This window comes from Amblyomma americanum, chromosome 8 (genome assembly GCF_052857255.1).
Source record: "Amblyomma americanum isolate KBUSLIRL-KWMA chromosome 8, ASM5285725v1, whole genome shotgun sequence".
NCBI lineage: Eukaryota > Metazoa > Arthropoda > Arachnida > Ixodida > Ixodidae > Amblyomma > Amblyomma americanum.
Window position 1 is genome coordinate 63,159,633 of NC_135504.1, and position 8,824 is coordinate 63,168,456.

The window sequence follows — 8,824 nt, forward strand, 5'->3', positions numbered from 1 at the left end:
ATGTGTTCCACACATACACGCAACTCCGCCGGTTGCCTTGCGTGCATAGTTCGATCGATCGGACGCGGAGTTCCTGGAATGGAGACAATTCGCTTTGGCGCGGCTCGACCCAATTCTATCTTTCGATAATGGAACCTCCTCGGGCTGCGAACAGCCTAAGTGAACAGAAAAGCATTCGTTCTTCAGTCGTCCTCAGCGTGCGATTGTTTTCCTTTTTTTTTCTTCACACATCTGCATTGCATATTTAGTAACACACGCGTGCACTACGTAGAGATCTAACGAGTTTTCTCGGACCGTACACCGCAGTGTGTTATCTTGTTTCACGTAGGGGACATTGGGATCTCTGGGACGTGGCGTGCGATGAGCGAAAACACAATCACCAATACACCGCGGCGTGTTATTCCCGGAGAAAGCAGAAATGCGGACGGGAACAAGCTGTATTTAACCCTGTGTTAGCTAGCAACACGGACAGAGTGCCTTCTGGGTATAGCACGTCGCGGTCTGCTGATGACTGTATTTTCGTCCATTGCACTCTTGCACCTAGGCATTTCAATGTCCCCTACGTGAAATTAGATAGGATACGATTTTATGGGATTTAAAGACCCAAAGCGACTCGGGCTTTGAGGGACGCCGTAGTGAAGGGCTCCGGAAATTTCGACCACCTGGGGTTCTTTAACGTGCACTGAAATCGCACTGTACACCGGCCTTTATCATTTAGCCTCCATCGAAATGCGACCGCCGAGGCCGGGATCGAACCCGAGTCTTTCCGGTCAGCAGCCGACTGCCATACCACTGAACCACCGCGGAGGCTTTTGAAACGAGATAGTTCACTGCCATGTCTGATCATACCAAAAAATACAAGGGGTTTGCACCTAGTTTGACCAATAAACATTTTCAACAACAACAAGCGGTATTCTCTGGCGGCTTGCAGTGTATTATGCAGTCGATATTGAGAGACAGACAGAGGCTACCATGTGAAAATGAAAAGTAACGAACTAGGAAAATATAGCCTGACTGACACCAGTAACTGCAGTTATTGCGTGAAACACTAGAGCGCAGATCTCAAGGCCAAAACATAATAATAAAGGGTGGGATGGATGACAGTAGCCTGAAATACATTTCAGTTAAGTGCGTGGGTATTGTGCGTGCGATATAAGAGGGATCAGCTTGATTGCATTCAGCCAAAGAATACGCTTCCCACATACGAGTGATATTTCCATTTCGAGTTGCATTTTTGTATATATTGTTCTTGTAATAGTATAGTTCCTGTTCCGCTTACCTAATGTCCTTTTTGACTTTTTGTTCTGAATAACACAAGTGGTCAGATTTTTGCTGTTTCTTTTTTAAATATGCCTTAATTCACTGAATAAAGGTTAGTCGCTACACTTGTTTCAGGTTTCATCGTTCGATTTTATTTTTGCCAGCAAATTCCCCGTCCCCTCTCCTATATTGCTTGCACTAGACCTGCACGTTGCTCATGTGAGACATCCTACACCTGTGGCGTAGGCGTAGCCGTTAGTGCTAATAGCTTCCCCGACGCCAGCGTTCGGCGAGGGGTTGGCGTCACGCGTGTACACTTGGAGCTGTTTTTATTTTTTAATTATTATTATTTGCGCTCTCCACCGATGAGTCAGCTTTGCGGCGGCCGCCTGTACACTGCAGGGTGTGACGAGGGGGCTGTAAGCTCGCGACCACCGACGCGTGCGGTCGGTCGGTCGGCCACCCGGGGCGTCCTGCCAGCTCTGAATGTTCCTGTACACTGGCCTCTGCGCGGCGGGCGCGTGTCATATGCGTGGGACGCCTGAGCGCGCGTCAAATTGGTCAAGGCGCCTCCAAGCCCGCGCTGTATACGAGCCAAGAGCCCGTATAGGACGCCCTCAGGGGGCGTCCAGACTACGGCGTCCCCACCCCCCACCCTCCTTCTCATTTTCCATTCACCTTAGCCCCCGCACCAAGCGAAGCAAGGCGGATCTCCGTAACACCTGTTGACCGCAGGGTTGTTTAAAAAACAGAGTGCGATGCAATGGCTGACACAGGAGCGTGTTGGTATATGATACGAACGAAAGTATATGGAGCCGCCGCGGTGGCTGAGTGGTTATGGCGCTCTGCTGCTGGCCCGAAAGACGCGGGTTCGATCCCGGCCGCGGCGGTCGAATTTCGATGGAGGCGAAATTCTAGAGGCCCGTGTGCTGTGCGATGTCAGTGCACGTTAAAGAACCCCAGGTGGTCGAAATTTCCGGAGCCCTTCACTACAGCGTCCCTCATAGCCTGAGTCGCTTTGGGACGTTAAACCCCCATAAACCAAACCAAAGTATATGGGATCACGCAAACCTGTCTCCTCGAACGTTCATAGTAGCAGCGCGCAGATTCTAAGTGACCCGTTTGACGCCTGTGTACAATTACGGTATAATGTAATCGTAGCCGAATGAAAGGAGCAATCCGTGCATGCTTACATTGTTGACCGTGTTGTACTCATTCCTGTCCGAAACACGTGCACGTCCAGTGCAGGTAGCATATATCATGCCGAATCACGCAATCCTTTTTTTCTGAAGAAGCACCTGGACCGCGCTGTGCAGTTCTGGACAAGACCGTGTTTCTTGAGCACGTGCTACACTGTGATTTCACGTATCCAGGCTTTTCGCATACAAATATAGCGGTACACCGCTGGGCAGGAAACTCGAAAAAAAAAAGTGGAACAGAAATGTCAGTGCGGAAACGCGTATACACTACTTCTTGAATATACCAATTAATCAGTGTCTTGTATACTGCATACATATCAGGTACAAATAAACAACGCATGGCTCGGTTTATTGGTTTTAGCATGCCAAGTGACTCAGGCTATGAGGGACGCAGTTGTAGAGGGTTCCGAATGATTCCGACCACCTGGGGTTTTTTAGCAAGCACTGACACCGCACAGTACACGGGCCTCTAGCATTTCGCTTCCACAGAAATTAATTCGACCGCCGCAGCCAGGATCGACCCCGCGTCTTTCGGGTCAGCAGCCGAACGCCGTAACCACTGGACCACCACGGAGGCTAAACCAAGAATGCACTCTACATGCTACACAAATGTGAAGATGTATGATGTGTCTGATGCCGCCGCATGCCACCGAACGGCGGCTATTGAGCATTTAAGCGTCCAAAAATGTTTGGCATGCTGGAGGGAAAAGGGCTATAAAGCGCCGGCTACAGTGATTGCCAGATTTCACGTGCCTTGTTTGCAGCTGGGTTGGGGAGGAGAAAAAAGAAGTGTTTTCGAAGTATGAGCTCTGCATACTGCTGAAGGTGCGGTTCTCAATCCGATTTTTTGACCGGTTCTCTGAAATCGAGCCACATATATAATTTCCTGTCAAACCATAGGAGTACAAGGAGGAGTTGAGGGTTAATTAAGCTCCCCACATTCTGCCAGCAACCCAGAAAACCGGTTTTCTGAAGGCTCGTGAAAAGGTCTAATGAATCCAAAAATGGGCAAATTTGACGGACTGTAGCAATTGGTGCTCACGACCAACGGTTGATTCAAACAGAGAGAAAGTGTGACTGATGTCCCATTGCAGTTAGTAACCACAATGGCTGCTCCGTGAGGGTCAGATAGTTTTAACGATACAGTTATACCCCACTCAGGAAACTCGCATAGTATGCTTAATCCAGTTAGGCTTAGACGGTATAGGTGAAAACGGTCGTCGTTGCTTCTCATCGTTTAGCATGTTTTCCCGGTAGACTCTTTATACATTGGCTAATTTAGCAGCGAAGCCTAAAACAAGCCGTCGTATACATATATCGTCACATAATAGTCGGCATCAGGATGTGAGTTTTTTTTTTTTTTTTTAGTAATGCTCCTTTCGCGCGCACGTAGCAGTGCATGCACTGGGCACTTAGGGGAGTTACCGGCGGAAGTTAACGCTGCTAAAGTGTTTTTATACGCAACGTAAAAATTCCCCGCGCACTAACGGGAGTTGATTATTCTGCAGCATGCACACTTTAAGATAGGTCCGTATGAAAGCGGCTGCAATGCAGGAAGTCCTGCACCTGCCAATTGTTGACTTTGGACGGAATTCAACGCAGGACATCATGCTTTGCTTTCTTGAGGTTACGATGCACGTCTGCTGCTCGTCTCGGGCCACCAACGGTCCCCGCGGTCCTTCGAGTGACGGTCGACAGACCGGCTCAAAGTTGCTTTTAAAACACAAGCTTTCGCCTGAGGTCGACATCGTCCTGTCTCTGAGCCGATCCTCGGCTCCGCCGCTGTCAAAGTACGTAGACAAGACAAGCCGCTTGTCCGGCGGCTGCCGCGTGCCGTCTGCGACGAATTTAGCAGACGACGAGCGAGCCGAAGAAGCTAGCGCGACAGCGGAGAGGGGCAGCGTCGGCTTCGCTTTCTTCTGCCAGTGCCACGGTTTGTTCTTCCGAGAAATGCCGCCCGGATTTCTTGCAAGTTCCTGCCCCCCCCCTCCCCCCCCCCCTTCCTTCACCTTTCTCATCCGACTTTCAACTCCTCAACCGCACCACCCATGCATTGCCCTTCGGCTACAGAAACGCGAGAGCATGATGCCAAACTGTGGGCTGCCTCCAGGAATTCGGCATCCTCGATTGTCTCGAGTCTGTCGCTGAGCTCGTCAGCGTTGGCATGCAGTCGAGTTCGACGGTCTTGTCGGCAGGCACGCGTCGTCGCTTATTTCGAGGCTGCGGGCACAGACTGTGGAGTCATGCATTGTGCTCGCGCGATGCTTGGAGATTCGGTTGCAGAGTATATAGGCGACGTGTCCTCTGCAAGACGGTTGGCTGGTTCTATAGTTGGCGCGCAGATGCGCATTGCAGATCTACGTGACAGCCACCACGATGATGACACTCAAAGATGCGCAATCTCGAACCAGGCGCTGCCGCTAGACGTCGCTCTGCGCGCTGCGGAGCGCAGGCGGCACGGAGTTCGAGCGCTCTAGACAGGTCTGTGGACGACTGTAGTACCGGAAATGTATACCGGTCCTGCCTTATCTAGGTGGTATTGGTCCTGCGCACATGCAGTGGCCCCGCCTGACCGCACGCATGTCACTGCGCGTGCGCAAGTGGGGTCCGCTAAACCGGTATACATCTCCGGTAGTACGCATCCGATATGCTAAAAACTTCCATCTTGGCACGTGGCTGCGGTGACGGCTCGGACTCAGACTTGGCTGAAGGACAGAAGACTCATTGAACTCGAACTGTTTATTGGGTGAACTTGCGCCCGCTAATGTACATAGAATACAGCGGTGGCGGTAGCAGTTAGTTAGCGGTCGATGAATGTCAGGTGCGATGTTTGTCGTTCTGGGCTGCGCTCAATTTAAAGACAGAAGCGAATTTTTGTTTTTTAGGGCGTCTGAAACACCGATAATCAGTTCGAACATCGTGGAAACAGTCCAGCCTGACAGTGTTTTTGCGGAGCGTTCTGGGCGTGTCGCGCGCACCAAACACAGGGATAAAGCCGCTGCTAAGGCCACACAGGGATAAGGGATACGTGCCGCTGCTGATAAATAAACAACATAAAATAGAATCGCAAAAAATTGACAATGCTTCCCGCAAATACTATAAGCCGCAAGTTAGCAATTAGCGTTCACGGGTCGCTGTCTTTAGCTTATAATTAAAAATTGTTGGTCTGCTGATCCCATTTGATTTCTGTTTCTGGTCGCTCCAAGGTGTAGTTCAGGGAGGAGAACAGATTGTTATAAACTTCTGCGACGCCTTGATGGACCTACCATTATTGTTTTATGCCAAAAGCCTCTCAACACCAACGAACCTCTGCTTTAGGAAACGACTAAATCTGCTTATTTACAATATTCTCGTACTTCTGGCTATAGTTTACCTTAGCAACGTTGCAGAAGTGCTGTCTGCAGCGGTCATCATGGTACCAGTTAGAATCACGTAATCTCAAGATTGTTGTTGCATTTTGTCCTTTAAGAATAAATGCAAGATACTAATAGGCGTTACCAAAATGACTGCTACAATTATCAGCAAGCGCGTGGAGATGGAATTCGTGGCAGTGCGGCCGCAGCTTTCGATATCGTGTCTGTATACCGACTCTGTCGGTTGGACTGCACGTCTTATGGCGTAGTGTTTTGACCATGTAGACAAAATGCGATGAATACGATAGCTCTGTTTGTAGTTACATTGTCTCGCGGAGCTTACAGATGCAGTATTCGCGTGCAGTGGATGCCCGGAGAGAGCGCCTTTATGTCGTCTGCGCGCGCTCATTGACACGCCTCCTGGCGCTCCTGTGGCCGCAGGGCAGTGCGCGCACCCGTGACAGAACAATGGTGAGCCTGTGTGCGTTCATCGAGCAGGTGGGCTTGACTCTCCGCTTGCTCTTCGCCAGGTAGTGCACGCTAGTGTTCCTGTATATTAGTTCGAGACAGGACGCTACGTGAGCGCGGCTGTGTATATACAGTTTATTTATTTCTTGTAAATTATTGTGCACAGTGGCCGCTCGCGAAGGGGCTGTATCGTAGCGAGTCGGCTCCATATCGCGAGCTTGTTGGTGGACGCAAAGCGATGCTATCGCACTGTCGCACGTAATCAGCGATTAAGTGTTCCCCTAATTTTTTTTTTATCTCCGAATATGGTCCTTGACGGGCGCACGCCGCGATCGAAGCCCTCAAGGCAGCTAGAAACGCTCGCACAAAGGTGGCACCCTCACACGGAAGAGTTTCGCAAGGATTAGATGTGCATACAGCGTTGTAGGCGTTACCGAAAAAAAAGTAAATAAATACGTTACTCGTTACACTAAAAAAAGGAGCGCGTTACCGCCCTGCGTTACCTACAAAAAAAAATAGCGCGTTACCGTTACCGAATAAAGTACCTCACGTCACTTTGCCGTTACTTCAGGGCCATTAAATTTAATTAGTCTCCGTCTTACCAGAACTTACGGCAACAATTTTATAAAGTTCACATTTCACGTAAAACTTCTGGACCAAACAGCTATTTTACGCGAAATCTTGATTTAACGAGAATACTTGGCACGAATGTGCAGGAGTTTAGCAATGTTATAGTGGCCTAAAGTCGCCTGTAGAATTACATCTGATGGCTTCTAACTCTGTGGCACATGGTGAAGCCATTTTTTGAATATGAAATTAAACACAAAATGACACTTCATCATCAATTCTAACTTCACAAAGAAAACATCGCTGAACTTTCAACAAATTCATAGTAATTCTGAAAAATGTGATGTCCCAAAATGCTCCGCACGCTTCCACTCTTTAGAGAGTTGCGTATGTGTGAGTGGTTTGGGAAGGGCAGGTAGGTGAAGGCAAGTGTGTGAATGCTTGTTCGTGCACGTGTTTCGTGCTTTATGGCTATTCCGTCTTTTTTTTTTTAATTGTGTGCGTCGTCAAGGGAAGGTATTTTCAGGCGTTCATGCGAGTCCCAACAAGGGTCGTCGAGAGCATTTTGTTTATTTACAATATCACTTTAGGTGCCCTGCGCTTTTTTTTTAAGGGGGCGGAGCGGCTGACAATTAGAACGAAAACTAACAGTAACGTGACAGCTCACGTTACCGAAAAATGTTAACGTAAGTACGTTACCCGTTACAGGTCCCAAATGGTAACGATGTACGTTACCGAAAAAAATAACGCGTTGCCGGTAACGCCGTTACTTGTAACGCGTTACCGCCAGCACTTTTTGCATCATCTACGTGGCTGACAATGGTAGTGAATTAGCGGTGCCTTGTCATTTTAGCATCACGACTACCGATTGCCCTAGCACACACACACACACACACACACACACACACACACACACACACACACACACACACACACACACACACACACACACACACACACACACACACACACACACACACACACACACACACACACACACACACACACACACACACACACACACACACACACACACACACACACACACACACACACACACACACACACACACACACACACACACACACACACACACACACACACACACACACACACACACACACACACACACACACACACACACACACACACACACACACACACACACACACACACACACACACACACACACACACAAAATAACCACGGCCCACGACCGGTAATAAAGCCGGTCGTGCCACGGCCGAACTGCTGCGGCGGAGGAGCGCTTAGGAGCAGGGTGTTGTTAGGAGCCGGTGTGCTCAATCAGGCATACGCAACAGCCAACTTTTTCGGCTGCTGGCTTCGTTCCAACCTACAAAACTTTCTCTCCTAACATGAGCAGGGTCACCGTCCAACACACGCACCTGACCCTGCCGCGGCAACCTCGCTCCAATACCGCCCAAAACCACAACCGGCGCACGCTGCGATAAAAAAAAAAGGGGCCAACGGGACGGCAGACAGGCCCTTTGCACTCGTTGAAGCGAGTTACGAGAGAGAGCGGATGAGCGTTGGCGCTTTCGGAAGGACAAAATCGATAAATAACTCTGAACCAAACTGAACAACGCAATACGGTTGCACCGTCGTGAAAACGCTTCAGATTCACTTGTAAGCCTTTATTTCTCGCCCAACTGGGTAGCCGTGATCGTATAGTGGTTAGTACCTTGCGTTGTGGCCGCAATAACCCAGGTTCGAATCCTGGTCACGGCAAGTTTTTTTTTCTTCACTTTTTTTTTCTTTTAACGGCTTGGTCACTTTGTGAAATCGACGTTTGCATTAAGTCCACTTTTTCTCATATTTAATCCTTTCCACTACGCTAAGATCAGCAAACATTCGCCCGCTCTATACGCTCGCAACTGCAGTGCGCGGCCCCAAGGTGCCGTTTTATTTCACACCATTTGATTGAATTTCTGTTCTTATTGCCATCTAATTCAATCA

General features: G+C 49.2%; 1 non-coding gene across 1 annotated transcript; it reads left to right on the forward strand.

Moving 5' to 3' along the window:
- The first annotated feature begins 8,524 nt into the window (after positions 1 to 8,524).
- On the forward strand, positions 8,525 to 8,596 carry TRNAH-GUG (transfer RNA histidin (anticodon GUG)). The gene has a single exon. It is a non-coding gene; the product is annotated as a tRNA-His (tRNA).
- Positions 8,597 to 8,824: the final 228 nt, after the last annotated feature.